This window comes from Mauremys mutica, chromosome 3 (assembly GCF_020497125.1).
Source record: "Mauremys mutica isolate MM-2020 ecotype Southern chromosome 3, ASM2049712v1, whole genome shotgun sequence".
NCBI lineage: Eukaryota > Metazoa > Chordata > Testudines > Geoemydidae > Mauremys > Mauremys mutica.
Genome location: NC_059074.1, coordinates 67,696,564 through 67,715,203, shown reverse-complemented (window position 1 = coordinate 67,715,203; position 18,640 = coordinate 67,696,564). Strand labels below are relative to the sequence as shown.

Sequence of the window (18,640 nt, the reverse complement as noted above, 5' to 3'; positions counted from 1 at the left end):
CTGGCATTCTACATAGATAGGATGAAACCGTTCTGTAAGGCAATACGGTTGTTCGTTGCAGTGGCAGAAAGGATGAAAGGTCACCCAGTGTCTGCTCAGAGGATTTTGTCCTGGATCATGGCCTGCATCTGCTACTGTTATGAACTGGCAAACACGATCACGATGGCACACTCAACGAGGGCACAAGCATCATCGCATCTGTTGGGCTGCTACCTGGTCGTCTGTTCACACATTTGTGTTGCATTACGCGCTGATCCAGCAAGCTCGAGACGACACTGGCTTGGCAGAGCTGTGCTGCAAGGTGGAGGACTGTGAACTCCAAGCCCACCTCTGTTGATATTGCTTGTGAGTCACCTAGAGTGGAATTGACATGAGCAACTCATCTCGAAGAACAACAGTTATGAAATGGTGGGTAACCATTTTAACTGTTGCTCTTCGAGATGTATTTCTCATGTCCAGTCCATTACTCGCCCTCCTGCACCTCTGTCTGTCAGCAAGAAGGAACTAAGAGGGAGGGATAGCTCGGTGGTTTGACCATTGGCCTGCTAAACCCAGGGTTGTAAGTTCAATCCTTGAGGGGGCCATTTAGGGATCTAGAGCAAAAATCTGTCTGGGGATTGGTCCTGCTTTGAGCAGGGAGTTGGACAAAATGACCTCCTGAGGTCCCTTCCAACCCTGATATTCTATGAGGATGTAGGGCCAGCAGCACCTGATATACCAGCGCATGGGCACAGCACTCAAGGGGGTGCCACAGCCAGCCGTACAAATACTGCTATGGCAAAAATCTCTGACTGCACACATAGGCGCATGTACACCTAGACTGGAATGGACATGAGTAATGCATCTCAAAGAACAACAGGGGTTATGAAAAGGTGGGTAACCATTTTTCCTCTAGATCGGATTAACAGGCTCACCAATTTAGTCCTGAATCTCTCAGACTAGGATGTAGCAATATACGTAAAGATGGTTACAATGAATTATTTTCACCACATCTATACTGGTTAGAATTTTAGCAAAAAACTGTTTACTAAAAATGTTAGCTGCAAATTAATGGAACAAAAATACTGTACGCAGGGCACTTCATATTCACAAAATACAAGCAGAGCACTGTAGTTTACTTAAAAATGACATTTAATATATTATAAACTCAGTTGTTACTATACTGGTCTTCCTGTAAGGAATAGACTGATACTCTAAACAGGGTACTAAATCCATGGCAACATGAGAGTTTCTTTCATATGCTTCTATGTTCACAGTTTGTAACTGCAATAAAGAGAGCCCTAGGTCAGGCATTTCTTGGCAGCTAGTGAGCCAGTGAGGTGTAGGTCCAAAGGTGAAGTCCGACAGGTGGTCATAATTACTAAAGTATGGCTGCAATCCTCAGCTAGTGTAAATTGATGGAGCTCTGTTGAAATTAAAGAAGATCCTCCAATTTACACTAGCTGAGGAATAGTGATTTTATAACTTGGCAACAAGAGGCCTAATTCTCCTCTCGCTTCTACCAGTGTATCTCCGGAAAAGTGCTTCAAAATATAAATAGGTAATTTCTGGAGAAATGCTAAGAAAGCAGTAACACCAAACAGATTTGACAGTGGACAGCAAATTATATCTCACCATGAGCTTGCAGTGGGGTAAAAATGGGAGGAGGCAGCAGGGGCACCATTCAGATTTTGGTGGTGGGGGGGGGGCGCACTTTAACCGTGCTTCCAGAGGCACCTGAAAACTTTTTTTTTTATTGCAGATAACTTAGAAACAGTGCTCCTGTCAGATAATAATTTCTAATTCCTATATAAAGAAATAAAATAAAATAAATATTAGAGCCACTCAGCTCTAATACTAGCATGTTCTGACATCTAATTTTAATGTATATTCTTACTTTGTTACTATCTCTTGAATACAACAATTGAAACCGTTGTAGAAAAATCTATTTTACTTTTTATCACTTTTTTGCAGTTCATCAAGCTTGGAATAGATCATCTAACTTTTGGAAACATCCTACTAGGCCAAACCCCCATGAGTTTATACTGAAACTATCTGTGACTCTAGGGGTGTTACCCCACTACAAGTAATAGACTAGAAACTGACTTTAAATGGAAGTGAAACTGATACTTTCAAGTCAATTTCATAGAATTGCCAACCCAAAATGTTCAAAAATTATGAATCAGGCTCACCAAAAATCATGAAATTAGCTTTAAAATCATGAGATTATGTAAAAATTATAGATTTGGTATTCTTTTTATTTACATTCTGCTTTTTGAGCCTTTAGGATGCACTGGAATAACATTTTGAAGCTTTCTCCACAACTGCAAGGGCTAGAAACTTCATTTTTCTTTATGAGTGAATAATGAAATCATCATATATCCACCTGACTCCAGGAGCTGGGGCTTTAAGGAAAACAATAACTATCATGAGACTCATGGCAAAATCATGAGAGTTGGCAGCACTGCTTTCACTTCTGTTTAAAGGCTAGTTACTTTCCAGAAGGGTCTTAAACACAACATGACAGTGACTGAGTTGCAGTTTTCAGAGGAGACTATTTTAAATCAAACACCAAGAAAATTCCATGTTTTAAAGTTGAGAAAAAAAATTAGACTTCTGAGGTATATCAGGGCCATTGCAGGCAAGAAAGGAAAATAAACAGTCCCAGGAGCTCTGGGCAGCTATTCTCTTGAAAGAAAGTTGGAGGGTCAAATCTTCTAGTTCTTAATCAAGTAAAACTTCTGTTGCCATCAGTGCCTTCACTCATAGATATTAACATCACGGTGAACATGGGATAACAAGTGCCTGGAGAACCATTGAGAAATACCCCTTGCAATTAATGTACTTGGTGGCAAGGTGGTCTGGTGCCAGAATTGGAATATGCGTTCCATTTATCTCTCCTCTGCAGTTAGGGAAGCTCATTTGTGCAAAGCTATCCATAATGTCATGAATGTTGCCCAGGGTCACAGTCCTTCGGGGCAGGGTGCGATTAATTGCCTTGCACACTTCCATCAACATGAGTCCAACGGTCAACTTTCCCACTCAGAACTGGTTAGTGGCCGATCAGTAGTAGTCTGGAGTAGCCAGCTTCCACAATGCCATCACCATGTGCTTCTCCAGTGACAGGGCAGCTCTCATTCTCATGTCCTTGCGCCGCAGGGCAGGGGTGAGCTCATTACACAGTCCCGTGAATGTGGCTTTCCTCATGCGAAAGTTCTGCAGCCACTGCTCCTCATCCCAGACGTGCATGATGATGTGCTCCCACCACTGAGTGCTTGTTTCCTGAGCCCAAAAGTGGTGTTCCACTGTGGTCAGCACCTCCATGAATGCCACAAGCAATCTCGTGTCATAACTAGTGCGCGTGGTGAGATCCAATGTCACACTCCTCTTGCCTTTGCAGTTTAAGGAATAACTCCACTGCCACTCATGACATGTTGGTCAGAGCGAGCAGCATACTGGTCAACAGTTCGGGATTCATTCCTGCAGCCCGAAGAGGCAGGGTACGCAGTACACGAACAGTTGAAAGATGGCGCCAAATGTGGATGGCAGCACTGGGATTGCTGGGATGTGAAGCAATGCATCATGGGGCATTGGGAAAGGACCCAAGATGCCCCACTGCCCCCCTCAGTCTTCCCACAACTCTTAGCGGCAGAAGAGGAAGAAATGCTCTGTGGGATAGCTCCCCAGAGTGCAATGCTCCGAATACCGCGGTAGGTGCCGCAAGTGTGAACATGCTATTGCTCAGGCAGCTGACAGTGTGAACACACAGCAGTGGTTTCCCTTCAGTGGTCTCTGAGTGGTGCTGTTTACTCCCAGTGCTGTAACTCTGCCAGTGTAGACACACCCTAATTCTGTGCAGTTAAAAGCTCCACCTGGGAGCACACCTCCTGTACGAAACTTGGGCGGGGGCGGGGAGCCCCCCCCATATCCTCCCTAATTGGCTCCCCTGGGAGGCAGTGCAATTTTTGTTGCATCAATGGAGGCATCACACTATGAAGCTATGAAACTATAGTTTCTGGACCCAGTTCACTCCCTGGATTGCATCACTGGCAGTCCTACTGGTGGTAATGCTGTCAAGAGCAAGGGCACAATGGTGCAATCCCTGTCATCCAGGATGTAGGCCTGGCTTGACATGAGTAATTGGACATGGTTGAAGCTTCGTTTCTTGGGAGACAGGATTAGGGAGGCAAATGGATCAGCAGTCTGGAAACAAATGTCTGTACTAGCTAAGAAAAGGGGAACATCCAGAGAACCAACTACAGTGGACAAGATAACAATGGAGAAGGTAAATTGGGAATGTAAAGATGAAGTAAAGTGTAAATCATACATGGACAGTGCGTGGACTGAGCATGCTGTACAGGGATTAGTTCCTACAATGTAACCAAGCCAATCCCAAAATGTGTGATGCAATCTATAGTAAATGCAATATAATGTGTATAAAGGAAGAGGTTTGCTATGTAACTGTGGATGTGTGGTATGTTCTATACTCACCCCCTGTGCTTGAGCCTGATCAACTAGTATAGCTTTGCTGTTTGCCAGATAAAGGAATCTGAGTGATGAGACTGGACTCAAACTGAGTTCTTGGGGAACCGAGTGGAAGAGGCCTCATGGGAACACCAACCTAGGGCAGCTAGAGGCACAGTCCAGGAAGTAGAAAGTGCCAGCCTGGGAAGGGGCAGGCCAGGTCAGCTGTGGCAAGGACAGAAGCATTCTTCTACACAGCATTGACTAAAATAAAGCTGCCCTCCCTGGGGAGAGAATGGAACACCAGTATTGCCATCTGTCCTCACCTTGTGGTAAGTACCTCAGCCAATAAAACTGCTTTTGCAGGTACACAGGAGTAATCCGGACAAGATTAAATTAGTCCTCTTTCTGTTTGATTCTGGTGGCACCTAAAATACTGCATTCAGTTCTGTGCATCTCGTTACCAGACAGATGTAGAGAAATAGGAGGGGTTCAGAAAACCCCTCAATAAAAATGAAGGGTCTGAATTAATTGAGTTGAGGATAGATTAAAAGGACTAATGAGGTATTATTGCTAGGATAAATGAGGATTAAAGGAGATGTACTAACCGTTTCATACACTAAAGAGTGCAAAATTCTTTGAGGTGAGCGAACAGTAATGGGTGAGAGAGAGCAAAGGGAAATTTAGGTTAGAAATCAGAAATGTTTTCTAGTAATGAGATCCATTAGACTTGAATCATCTCCCTTGGCAAGTGGCTCCTTTGCTGTGAATATTTAAATTTAGACTAAGCAAACTAAACAAGAACATATCATAGGGAGAATACTTATATTGGCAGGAATTGACTAGAGGATGTATCTGTCCCTTTAGCCTCTTTCAGGAAGAATCAATTCGTGTTTCTCTGCTATCATCTTTTATTTCCCCATCTATTATAATACATTTCTTTGATTCCATGAACAACAGGAAGACTGCAGCAGAAATTTCTTTAGCCTCTTCTAGAGACTTCTCTGAGTGCTCAGTGGAAGAGGCAAGGAGACTTTATTTTAATGAATAATTGCAATCTGATTCCTATGGGCCAAATAAATGCTTCATATGGTCTCTATTACAGACTTTCCATTTATTTTAATATATTTTTCAAAGTACATTCAGCTAAGAGAGCGGCTCACAGGTGCAGAAGCTTAGGACGAAATTTTTGGCAATACCACCTTTGACAGAAGCCAGGGGAGTTCCTTTGATGTCATAGTGGTAGTTTCATGGTATTGGGGTCCTGTTGTGGGAACTGTGCAAGCACACCATGAAAGACAGTTTTTCCGTTCTGAAGAACTTTCAACCTTAATCAGGGCTGCCCGGGGGGAGGGGGGGGGGTTGGAGTGGGGGGGGCAAGTGGGGCAATTTGCCCGAGGCCCCGGGCCCCACAGGGGCCCCCATGAGAGTTTTTCGGGGCCCCTGGAGCAGGGTCCTTCACTCACTCTGGGGGCCCCGGAGCTTCTTCTGCTCTGGGTCTTCGGTGGCAATTCGGCAGCGAGGGGTCCTTCCGCTCCAGGACCTGACGCCGAAGTACCATGAAGACCCGCGGCGGGAGGTCCTCCTGCCCCGGGACCCACCGCCGAAGTGCCAGGTCTTTGGCAGCAATTCGGCGGCAGGGGCCCCCAACCGCTGAAGACCCCAGGCCCCCTGAACCCTCTGGGCGGCCCTGACCTTAATACAATATTCCATACTGGATGTGGGAAACAATTGACAAGAATTGGGGGAGGGACAATGAGTGCGGGGGTGCAAGTAATAAGAACATGTTTACATAGGCCAACTAGGCACAAGATTAGATGGTTTAGAGCCAGTTAATTTACACACACAGGCAGATATAAATGAATAGAGGATACCTCTGCTGGCCATTATCAGTGGACACTTAACTGGGGTAACTGAGTTCAGAAATTGGCCATGAATAATTATAGAATGGTGCAATTGTATAGTTTAACACAGGGTAGACCCTTTTTAAAAATAATCTACAAATGGAACCTTCAGGAACCTCCCTTTTTTCCCTTTATTGCTGTGATGGGGCACCCACCCACTTTCCGGAACCCAACAGGACTGGACTCTAAGGGGTTAATAGAGCCCTAGGAAGGCTGTGCAGAAAGCAGCCAATCAGAGAAGGGATGAGAGGAGCAGCCAATCAGGGCCTGGCAAGCTCCTATAAGAAGAGCTGCGGGGCAGAGTAGCTTCAGTCATGCCCTAGAGCTTGAGGAGGGAGGCTGAAGGCAGCTAGCACCCTGGACAGAGCAGTGCTGCAGGCAGAGACCTGGAGAGATAAGGCAGCTCTTGGCAGGCTACAGGAATCTGTAGGCTGAGGCCCAGAAACAAAGCAAAGAGGGTGCTGAGGCTGTGGCAAAGTGGAGTCTACTGTGGAGTCAGAGGGGGCACGCAAGCAGTGGCCATCTACAGGGTCCCTGGGCTGGGACCCAGGCTAGTCGATGGACCCAGGTCCCCCCCACTCACCATTGGGCAAGTGGCTAGACAGTAGACTGCAGTCTGAAGTGGCTGGACAGGGAATGCAGAGATGTCCCCTGGAAGGGGGCAGCACAGAGTGTGGCATGGCTGGAGAGCTGTGTCATTAAAGAGGACACCGCAGTCTTGGAGCGATGTGGGTCCAGGAGCAGAAGAGGTGACTGGTAGAGCACCACCAAACTAGGGCACACTGGTTACTGGAACTAATTCCTGTATTGGCCACAAGGAGGCGCCAGAGTGGTGAGTGAACCCAGTGACAACTGGATATATCCTGCAGTGACTTTTCCTCCAGCTAGGCAGTGTCATGGCAGGGTGCTAGAGTGGCATGAAAAGGTTCTGTGAGCAAAGTGAGGGGTTTCTGCTTCCCCGGGGGCTGAGCATGCTAGCTGGAGCCTCAGCTCTTGCTCCCTAAGGGTGAGGAACTAGCACCAGTCTTGTGAGCCACATGTGTATATCTTGGTTTAAATGTTGCAGGCTGGTTCAGATCTTGGTTTTGAGACTTGCAGTTGGGAATTAAAAGGAGGAGCAGTGTGTGACCACCCCATATTTCCCCTCCAGTGCTAATGATGACTTCCCCTAACTCTGATGACTTAGCAAAATGTCAGTGTGTGAGAGAGACTTTTTTTTTATTTCCAACATGCCCAAACTTCAGTAATTAAAAAGTAATTTGGTTAAAGTATGGATTGGATGAATGGACTATAAGGTGGATAGAAAGCTGGCTAGATTGTCGGCCTCAACAGGTAGTGACCAACGGCTCAATGTCTAGTTGGCAGCCGGTATCAAGCAGAGTGCCTCAGGGGTCAGTCCTGGGGCCGGTTTTGTTCAACATTCATGATCTGGATAACGGGATTAATTGCACCCTCAGCATGTTTGCAGATGACACTAAGATGGGGGGAGAGGTAGATACCCTGGAGAGTAGGGATAGGGTCCAAAGTGACCTAGACAAACTGGAGGATTGAGCCAATAAAAATCTGAGGTTCAACAAGGACAAGTGCAGAGTCCTGCACTTAGGAAAAAAGAATTCCATGCACTGCTTCAGGCTGGGGACTGACTAGCTAAGTGGCAGTTCTGCAGAAAAGGACATGGGGATCACAGTGGATGAGAAGCTGGATATGAGGCAGCAGTGTGCCCTCGTTGCCAAGTAGGCTAATGGCATATTGGGCTGCATTAGTAGGAGCATTGCCAGCAGATTGAGGGAAGTGATTATTCCCCTCTATTCGGCACTGGTGAGGCCACACCTGGAGTATTTAATCTAGTTTTGGTCCCCCCACTACAGAAGGGATGTGGACAAATTGGAGAGAGTCCAGCAGAGGGCAACGAAAATGCTTAGGGGGCTGCGGCAGATGACTTACGAGGAGAGGCTGAGGGAACTGGGCTTGTTTAGTCTGCAGAAGAGAAGAGTGAGGGGGGATTTGATAGCAGCCTTCAACTAACTGAAGGGGGGTTCCAAAGAGGATGGAGCTCAGCTGTTCTCAATGGTGGCAGATGACAGAACAAGAAGCAATGGTCTCAAGTTGCACTGGGGGAGGTCTAGGTTGGCTATGAGGAAACACTATTTCACTAGGAAGGTGGTGAAGCACTGGAATGGGTTACCTATGGAGGTGGTGGAATCTCCATCCTTAGAGGTTTTTAAGGCCCGGCTTGACAAAGCCTTGGCTGGGATGATTTAGTTGGTGTTGGTCCTGCCTTGAGCAGGGAGTTGGACTAGTTGACCTCCTGAGGTCTCTTCCAACCCTAATATTCTGATTCTCTGATTCTATAATTAAACCACTTACGTGTGCAATTGCATTTCCCTGCACTGCTAGGCAAATCATGGAGTGGGATGCCCACCTTCCCAATGTATTTCTGTGTAAGTTTTGGACTTGCACATGCACATTTTATGGCTAGATGGACAAAAGTAAAAGCCTGTTTTTGAAAATGTATCCCTCAGGGCCAGTTTTAAAAAAAAAACCCTGAACTTCCAAATCTACCTGCAAACAATTGTGGATACGTTTATTTATAATTACAGTTAATGTCATCCCTCTGTCCTGATTGTGTGCATGTACTGGGTATGTTATTAGAGGTCTAAACTACTTCAATAGCATCTACAATTTGTGGGTGTAAACAATTTATAAAGCAAACCTCTGCTATATAACATTTTGCAGATGCCTTAGTAGAGAGAAGTTGAGATTTTTATTATCTTTTCAGAGGTAAAACAAAATAAAATACATATATATACGTATCATTTTTTTAAAATCTAGTGTTTGTTTAGAACACTCCCCAGGCAAAGCCTTTACTCCTATTTTTAGTTTTAAAAGGCTTTCTGCTGAATCTGTAGCCTATTGCTCTAGCTGCCCTGTTTGAACAATATTTCCACCGACTAAAAGGAGTTTCTTTGAGTTACCACTCATGATCAGATCATGTAAACAATTCTACTCTGCTCCCTCACTGAGTCAGTGCTTGCCAGCAAGAGCCCTGTCAGAGAAGGAGGGAAATTGTATGTCTATCTTAATGTGATGTCTCCAAAGTGTGGTTGGTGCTCAGATCATTTAATAGCTATGGTTACAGGCAGAACAGCCATCTCTCTCCTCATTAGTATTAATGTGCTGGTTGGTTTTATTCTCCCAGTAAAATGACAGCCTGCATCAGGAGAGTCTAGCTGAGTGGGAGAAATATGTAAAGACTTCTATCAAACAGGAGGAAAAAAAATCCCAAAACATTAGTTCAGATTGCTTTCCCTTAGTAAATGTGTGTGTTTGGCATCTACATTTCTGACGTGGCCTCGAGTGGTTTTATGCTATATGATCCCCTATGTTCTCCTGTTTAAAGTGCCTCTCCAGGTTTCCCCTTTGTTGTGACAGCATTTAATCTGTGCACCTGTGGTGCTAAACTCTAGTAATGGAAAATAATTTTAATTGGTTTGTTACAGTAGACAAATGTGTAGTAAAATGTAGAATCAGGCGTTGGTTGTATTCACTGTGTTCGTACGGTACGGGAGAGAACTCAGATTTTCTTTGCCCTTTGGATTCTGTGCAGACACCCTAAATTTACAACTGATCTTAGGTTCTACACAGCATTTTGGAGCGTGTGGGAGCAAGCATTCCAGCCTAGGTTGACAGGGTCTGAAGCCAAGGGAGAGGGGTTGGCAGGTGTGCCTCAGGCTGCAACTCAGGCTCTGATGCCCAGCTTCAAAGTGCTGTCTACAATAGCAGTTATTTTTAGAGTAGGCCCCACTTGCCTGAGAGTGTTGACCCAGGCTGGGAGGCTTGTTGCCGCTTGCTCCAAATGCCGTGTGGACGTACCCTTTGACTGCGTCTACACTCAGAGCTGGGGGTGTGACTCCCAGCTAGTGTATTGACACGTATGCTAGCTCTCATCGTAATAGTGTAGCCATGGTAGCATACACAGTGGTGAGCAGCAGCATGGGTTACCCACCCCGAGTACATACCCACTGGGTCCATGTGGGTTTGTATTGGGGACTAGCTCAATGAGCTAAGTAGCTAACACGTGTCAAGGGAGCATTAAGCATACACAGTGGTGAGCAGCAGCATGGGTTACCCACCCCGAGTACATACCCACTGGGTCCATGTGGGTTTGTATTGGGGACTAGCTCAATGAGCTAAGTAGCTAACACGTGTCAAGGGAGCATTGCTGAATAGAGACCTGGATTATTAAACAATCTATAACCCACTAACCACCCCTCCCAGCTTTTTTCCCTCTATGACTGGACGGGTGTTGACAGGCCACTTCCCCTTGAATGGCCCCTTGAAATATGTGTTAACTACTTATGCTAAACAACCTGTTCTACCTTGTATTTAGCTGTGACTGAGTACCTTTCCCAGAGCTGAAGAAGAGCTCTGTGTAGATTTGAAAGCTTGTCTCACCAACAAAAGTTGTTCCAATAAAAGATATTACCAGACTCTCACCTTGTCTTTCTTACAATACTTGGCATAACAGGGCCTCAATCTCAGTTGTGGACTCTAACGGTAGAAAATACAAATTCATAACACGACAAGATTTTGAGTGTGGGTGGAAGAGCAAGGAGGTGACAGCTACCTGAGACATCTCTGCTCTTTTAGTCCCAGTTTTTATTTTTCACAATGAAGAGTACATAAACAGGCTAAAGATGCAAGAAAAACATGCACACACAAGATAAAATTGACTGGAGCACAGCCGTGACAAGGTAAATGGCTAATGCAAAAGGGTTTTTTAATGTAAAAAGATCCTACAGTAGCAACCTACAACATTTTACTTTTTAAAAAGATGGGGATAAATTTGTTCAATATAAAATTTTCTAAACTGTCAAATACATAAACAGACTAAGACAAAATGTCAAGTTCTAATTCAATGCAGATGGTTACTGAGAATTTATAAATCCATGATCAACTACAGTCTATTTATATGACAAATGCCGATAGATTTTTTAGCTGTAGTAATGCAAGTGATGCCACTGTAATTAGAATTTGTCAATAGGCATATTCAGATTTTAATCAAAATATTTCCCCCTGTATTTCCAATTTCTGGCTCCATTCAGTTTTGTATATAGTGGACCAGAAATTAATTATTTCAACTGGAGCTTAAAATTCCATCAATACACTGATAATCAAAGGACTTTTCTACAAACATTTAGTTTAACTATTCTAATATTATCAGTTTATTATGACCTAGTCCAGTTCTGGATTTAGAATGCATAAATGAATACTAATAAGTAGTACTAAACGACCAGTGCTTTGCAGGGGTTTGCTAAAATGGCAAGACATCTTGGAGGCTATAAGTCAATGATGTATTGAGGTGATTTAAAAATTCTGAATGTGAGAAGTGCTTTAGTTGGTGTACATTATTTATCTTCAATTTATTTTGTTGGTGCATGTTATATTATATATGAAGAGGGAGAAAACAAATTCTCTCTCTATCAGGAGAATAGGACTAAGTTAAGGAATTAGCAGCTGCCAGACCTTATGTTGGTAGGTGTTGCCAAGCTGGAAAGGAAGAGATCTGGGCAGTGCTGTGAAGCAGGATGGCAACCTAAACCTATGACCCAGGCTGCCTCCTTGATGTGAATAGTCGGTCAGCTGAAGGGATATGAAGGCAAAGATAAAGACTCAGGATAAAAATTTCAAAAGCATCTGTGACCTAGAAGCCTGAGAAACATTTGGAAGTTGGACTTAGAAGCCTAAATCTAAAGTCAGTGGGACTGAGGGCTTGTCTACATGTGCTGCTGCAGTGCTTAAGTGAAGACGCATCTACATCAATGGGAGAGTGATATAGTTTATAGTGAAATAGGTCTGTAGTGTAGACCTGGCCTTAGGCTCTTAAAGGCTACATTTTTAAAGGTATTTAGATGTCCAGTGGAATTTTCAAAAGTGCCTGGGTGCCTAGCTCCCAAAGGGAGTTAGGCTCTTAGACCAGGTCTACACTATACATTTACATTGGTAAAATTACGTCTCTCAGGAGTGTGAAAAATCTACACCCCTGAGTGACGCAGTTATACTGAGCTAACCCTTGGTGTCAACAGCGCTATGTCAATGAGAGAGCTTCTCCTGTCGACACAGCTACTGCCTCTCGTGGCTTCGGATTAACCGTGCTGATGGGAGAAGCTCCCCTGTCTTCATTGAAGTGCTACAGCGGCGCAGCTGCAGCATTTTAAGTGTAGACCTGCCTGACGTGTGACTTTCCAGAGTGCCTATTTGCATCTCTTGGTGCCTAAATACTTTTAAAATGTTGTCCCTGCTTGCTTAACTCACTTTTGAAAATGGAACTTAGTATCCCAAGCCCCTGAGGCACTTTTGAAAATGTTACATCTGGGGGCAACAGGAGTGGAAAAATGAGAGCAAGCTGCATTAGTTCTGTGCCCCAGCCAAAGCACATCTCTGTAGCTGTTGTGATTTGTTGCAGCACAGCAAAAGATTTAAAACCTGTAACCCTCACATATTTCAGAGTGACAACAACACTCATTTGAACCTGTTTAACCAGATGGGTTGCTAGTCAGTGCAGGGAGTCGGTTAGTCTTTTGCATTGTTATTATTGCGAAATATTGTTTGGTGGCCGAATCTGCCTAAAATGAATCTGCCTAAAAGGAAATAATCATGAGCATCACACTAACATAGAAATGATTAAAAATCAGGGAGATAAATTTTTAATACTCCCTTCTGCACAGGGCTTAAGCCTGCAGAGTGGAGTAAACTGTATAACTGCAAGGTAGAAAATAATAAGCATGGTAGAAAATGCCAGTCCTGCATTAAAGAATTCGTAGACACCAAGTTACTCTTGCTGCACTGGGGGCTTGAATCCAAAGAAGAGCACACAGATAGCCCTTTATTAGCCCGATGATTATAGTTAAACCCATGTCTCCAGACATATGCCCAGTCTACATCTTACTTGAGTCCGGTCATAACCTTTGCTTACACCTGAGTTAGAGTGAAAGAGTCTTGGACTCAGTGCTGCTCACTGTACAGTGATTTGCAGGATCAAAGACACCATTCAAACTTTAAAGTTGTTTTCTTTCATATTTCCACTCACTGCTTCCTTTCCCTGATGCTGCCTTCCCCTGTTTTATTTCTCTTTTCACTGCTTTGTCTTTTTTTAAATTTGGTTTTAGCTTGTTGAGTAACAGGAGATTAGACACTAACTGAGAAGCTAGAGAAAACAGCCTCTATTGTCACCCATCCTCATCTTGGATTCCTCTATCAGGTTTTAGGCCACAGCATAGTACAGAGACAGTCCTTTCTACTCTAGTGGATGACGTCCTTTTTTCCATAGACATGAAATGTGTATTCATCCTGCTGGGCCTTTCTGTGGCACTTGGTGCCAGATGCAGAGTGGGGGTGACAATAATTGAGAATTCTTGAATAGAGGGGAGGGGAATTTCTCTGAACTTTGAACTGTCACATTTCATCCTGGAGGAAGAGGAAAAGACATTGAGGAATAGGGAAAGGGAAGCAAAGATTGGGGTCAGTTTTCTTTTTACTCTGTTTGGTTCATCCCAGTGATTCTTGATATTTGTAAATCTGCCAGCTTCTCATGTTTTCCTGTCTAAGAACAGAGAAGGTCAACAAAGATGATTAGGGGTATGGAACGTCTTCCATATGAGGAGAGATTAAAAAGACTGGGACTTTTCAGCTTGGAAAAGAGATGACTAGGGAGGATATGACTGAGGTCTATAAAATTGTTAATGGTGTGGAGAAAGTGAATAAGGAAATGTTATTTACCCCCTCCCATAACACAACAAAGGGTCACCAGATGAAATTCATAGGCAGGAGGTTTAAAACAAACAAAAGGAAGTACTATTCACACAATGCACAGTCAACCTGTGGAACTCATTGCCAGGGGATGTTGTGAAGGCCAAAACAATAATGAGGTTCAAAAAGCTTATGGATGATAGATCCTGCAATGGCTATTAACCAACATAGTCAGGGATGCAGCCCCCTGCTCTGGCTGTCCCTAGCCTCTGGCTGCCAGAAGTTGGGAGTGGAGGACAGGAGTGAATCATTTGATGATTGCCTATTCTGTTCATTCCCTTTGAAGCACCTGGTATTGGCACTGTTGGAAGACAGGATACCGGACAGATGGACCATTAGCCTGACCCCATGTGGCTGTTCTTATGTTCTTCTATGTAGCTTCTAAAGCTAATAAAAAAAATTCTGATGGAACAATTTGCTGTCAGAAAATAGTTTAGCCTAAATCTAAGCGTTCGGGGGCATGTGCTGATTTTTGATAAACTGTGATGTTTTGTTTTGACTACTTTCATTTTGACATATTAAAATTAATATTTTAACATAATATATGTATACATATAGTCTAGCATGCTTTATTATATTAAATGTATTTTATATTGTTTTGATATTATTGAAACAGTGTTTTTTGCCTTATCAGCATGAAACATTTCGAGAATCATGAATCAAAATTTTTCAGAATCTTTCATTCTATGGGAATGTTTGAAATTTTCTTTTGGTTTGGAATAAAACATAATTGAAAATGTCAGAATTTGCCATGGAATGGAATTTCCACATTTAACCCATTTATTATACTTATTCTTGGTAAGTTTCAGAAAATGGCAGGTTTGAGTAACTTATACTGAAGATGAATATTACTAAGGGGGAAAAAATCCAAATAATTCATCTTCTCTAAGTATTGTATCAGCTTTGGCTACCACTATCTAGAGTGACCAGACAGCAAGAGTGAAAAATCAGAATGGGGGTGGGGGGTAATAAGAGCCCATGTATAAAAAAAAAAGCCCCAAATATTGGGACTATCCCTATAAAATCAGGACGTCTGGTCACCCTACCACGATCAGTCTTTCTCTCTGTTAGATTTAATATTCTGGCAGGGGTTTTTGAATTTTCATGCTACTAGATAACATAGGGTGATCAGATGTCCCGATTTTATAGGGAGAGTCCAGATATTTGGGGCTTTTTCTTACGCAAGTGCATATTACCCCCCCACACCCTCTGTCCCAGTTTTTCACACTTGTTATCTTAAGGTGACCAGATAGCATATCTCCTACCATTGCTAATACTGAAATGAAGGTAAAACATCACTTGCTTTCTGTAACCCACTGACGTGTGCATTTCTAGCTATTCTGAAAAGGAGTAAGTCTTTTTTGTATTACTCTCTCTAAATAAGTAGCTCTTAAAGATTCCTGTAAGGCTTAAGTGGAAAATAGCTGCAGGGAATCATTAAATGCAAACATTATAGCAAAAATTGAATTTCAGATACTTCTGAACTACTTGGTGTAGCAGTACAGAGGGTAATAACCCTTTGATCTTGTAAAATGGAAGTCAATGGGAGATTTGACATTGATTTTAATGGGCACAGGATCAGACCCTAAAGAGAACCAGGACGAGGAGTCAGAGAGGTGAGGATGACTGTTTGTGGAGTGGAAGATTTTCCAGAAATATCTGTCATGCACCAGGAAAGTGTATTGAAAACTTTCTCTATTACAACAGACACCAATATGTCTTTAAAAACTAACTAAAAGTGCCCAGCACAATACAAGTTTTATCTAAACTTCTCCGCCCCCAGCCACACACATTAGGAATGGGTTTAAAACTGTCTTTCTGACAAATAGCAATGTGCTTTACTATTCCCATTAAATGTTCCTCACACATTAGGGTTCCTGTCATATCTTCCTTCCCTCTTGAAAGCTGGTTGTCATCGACCAGGTCAAGCTCCCCTTGCTGGACATTCACAAGGTTGCTATATTTGGATCCAACACTGGATCCTGTGTGCTTCTTAGCCGATTGAGTCTGAGCAGTGTCCAGGCAGTGTCTCTGTCTGCTCAGGCTCACTCTCTTGTCTGATACCCTTTGTCAGAAGTGGGGCCTCATGATCCAGCTGCCCTAGGCCCAAGACTAGTAGTGGAACCTCCCTGTCTGCCTCAACTCTCTCCAGTAGCTTAAGCACACTGGTGTATTGAAAACTATTACAATTGCAAGCTATTACTTTAAAGGGAAGGGGTTTCCTGGTCCTGCTTGCAGGCTACGGGGCTCTGCAGGGAAACATGCAATTTGGGCCTTGAGCAGTCAGTCTGAAAAAAGCCAGCCTAGAATAAGGTGAGGTGAATTGTATGTCTCTGCCTTAGGGAGCAGCCTGCTTTGTCTCTCCCTTTTTTGGTTCTTGTGTGTTAAGGTTTTGGATTTTAAGAAATTTAGTGTTACTTTGCACCTTTCTAGAAAGAATATTTTGGGTTTTTATTTAAATTCTGTTTATATGCTCTGGACATACCAATTCCCTTTCCCAGTGCTCTTCCCTCATGGGTACTCCAGTTTGCAGTTTAACTATTGGTCATGTGGCAGATACAGCAAGGAACTCTGAGACTTTGCAAAGTAACTTCCTAAACGTATCCACACCTCATTCATAGAGACAACCCTAGAGAGTCAGAGATCCATACAAAAACACCACAACCAGCACAAAACCCCTTCCGTCTAGTCTCCTTACCTCTCTGAGAGCACATTGAGTTTTTGGTCAGTACTTTCAGGGTCTCCAAAATCTTCTCCTGCTCAGCCTTTAGGTTCATTCATTCTGCCCCTGCAACAAGTTCACCGTAACTTGTTCAGGTCCAGTGGTAAAAAGATTCTTATTTAAGAAAGTGTGTGTCATTTATCAGAAGCTTCTACCAACTCTTTGTTCTCCTTTTCTGCTGGGGAATTCCATTACTCTAAACACATCCCCTCCCTGCAGACAACCTGGGTTAACCAGTTTCCTTCAGCTTGGCCAGTCTCTTTAGCAGATTCATTGTATTGCAGGGCAAAGACATGTTAACTGCTTCTCTGATTGTCCTGTAGCTGCTTCTAGACAGGGTGTAATATACATGACATGGCCTTTGTCAGCAAATGTCTGAGTTAATACACAGTGTTTGATTCTATGAACTCGATGTACAACCCTATTGGATTTCATAAGTTGCACATAGACAGATTCCCCAACCGTCACACTGTAAAAATAAAAAAAAAGCTGTGGAAACTACAAAATAATTGTTAAAAATATAAAAATTGACTTACTGAATGCAAAAACTCTCAATACTACATGAAGCCTGAGAAATAAAACATGCAGGAAAGAAAACACCAGGAGTAAGTGTGAAAAACTTGCATTCATTTTGTGAACATGGGCAGTTTTAAGCAGTTAAGAGTGCCTCAAAGCTAATGCAGTTCAGGGGACTCCCAGGGTCTGAAATGTTTAATTGATGCATTGACGTGCAGCTGGCCCTCTGCACAGGGCAGTTGAGTTTCACCCACCCAAGTTCTGTTCTATGTATTCATAACTTCAAAAATGCTAAACATGTTTTCCTCACACTTGGGATGTGTTTGCTTCCTCCGTGAGGAGTGTAAAACAAGATAAACTAGAAGGTTTCTAGCTTTAGCCATATTTGAGTAGTGTGTGCAACATTTCAACCAGTCAGTATTGAATAAATATCTTTCATATACATCACTCAAAAATGGCTGACCTTATCTTCAAATAAAAGAAAAATTATTCAACTGTAATGAATTTGCTGAGCAGTCCCAGTTTGGGTTATAGCTCACCAGGAAGGGAAGTTGCCATAGCAATTGGAAGGGCAATGCCTGAGGAGTGGGTCAGGAAAGAAAAGGTAGTATCTGGAGCCCTTGGAGTAGTGTGACAGTTGGAGGCAGTTGGTGGAGTGTTATATATGACTCTCTAGGTGCAAGAGCCAGGATTGAGAAGCACCTACATCATTTGCCTGAGTTGATACACAAACCTTACTACAAGAGTTGGCTGGTGAATTTGGATTTGGTCTTCAAAACTTTTCATGGGGAAAAATCCCCCTCTGAAAATTTTCCATCAGGAAATTCCAGTTTTCCCACTAGCGGTTTTTTTGTTTGGTTTTTTTTTGTTTTTTTGTTTTGTTTTAGTGGAAGACTGTTTTCCCCTACCACCTCTTAGGGCACATCTACGCTGGCAAAGTAGCAGCGTTGGCAGTTACAGCGCCTTGTGAGGTATCATTTGAAAACTCATAATGTGCTGATCATTGTCCTAGTAAAATGTGTGGCAACATTGTATATAAAGTTATAACATTCCACTGTATGGTGTTACTAAAACATGTTCCAAGTCTGAGGAGCGGCCAAAGCAGTTCCTCAGAGACAAAGGACAAGCTGATACCTCAGCCAGGTGTAAACAAGGTCAAATGGGCTATCACTTGCTAAGTGGCTATTCATTGGCAGGAAAAGGGACACGGGCAAAAAATCTACATCTTAGCAAAGAAACAGCATGG

At 43.2% G+C, this 18,640-nt stretch overlaps 1 long non-coding RNA gene across 1 annotated transcript in view; it reads right to left on the bottom strand.

Moving 5' to 3' along the window:
* Window positions 1-18,039, bottom strand: part of LOC123365669 — a 39,950-nt gene extending 21,911 nt beyond the window's left edge. The window contains exons 1-2 of the long non-coding RNA XR_006577690.1: window positions 17,934-18,039; window positions 16,855-16,944 (exon numbers count right to left, since the gene is read on the bottom strand). This is a non-coding gene — a long non-coding RNA (uncharacterized LOC123365669). The remainder of the gene's footprint in view (window positions 1-16,854; window positions 16,945-17,933) is intronic.
* Window positions 18,040-18,640: the final 601 nt, after the last annotated feature.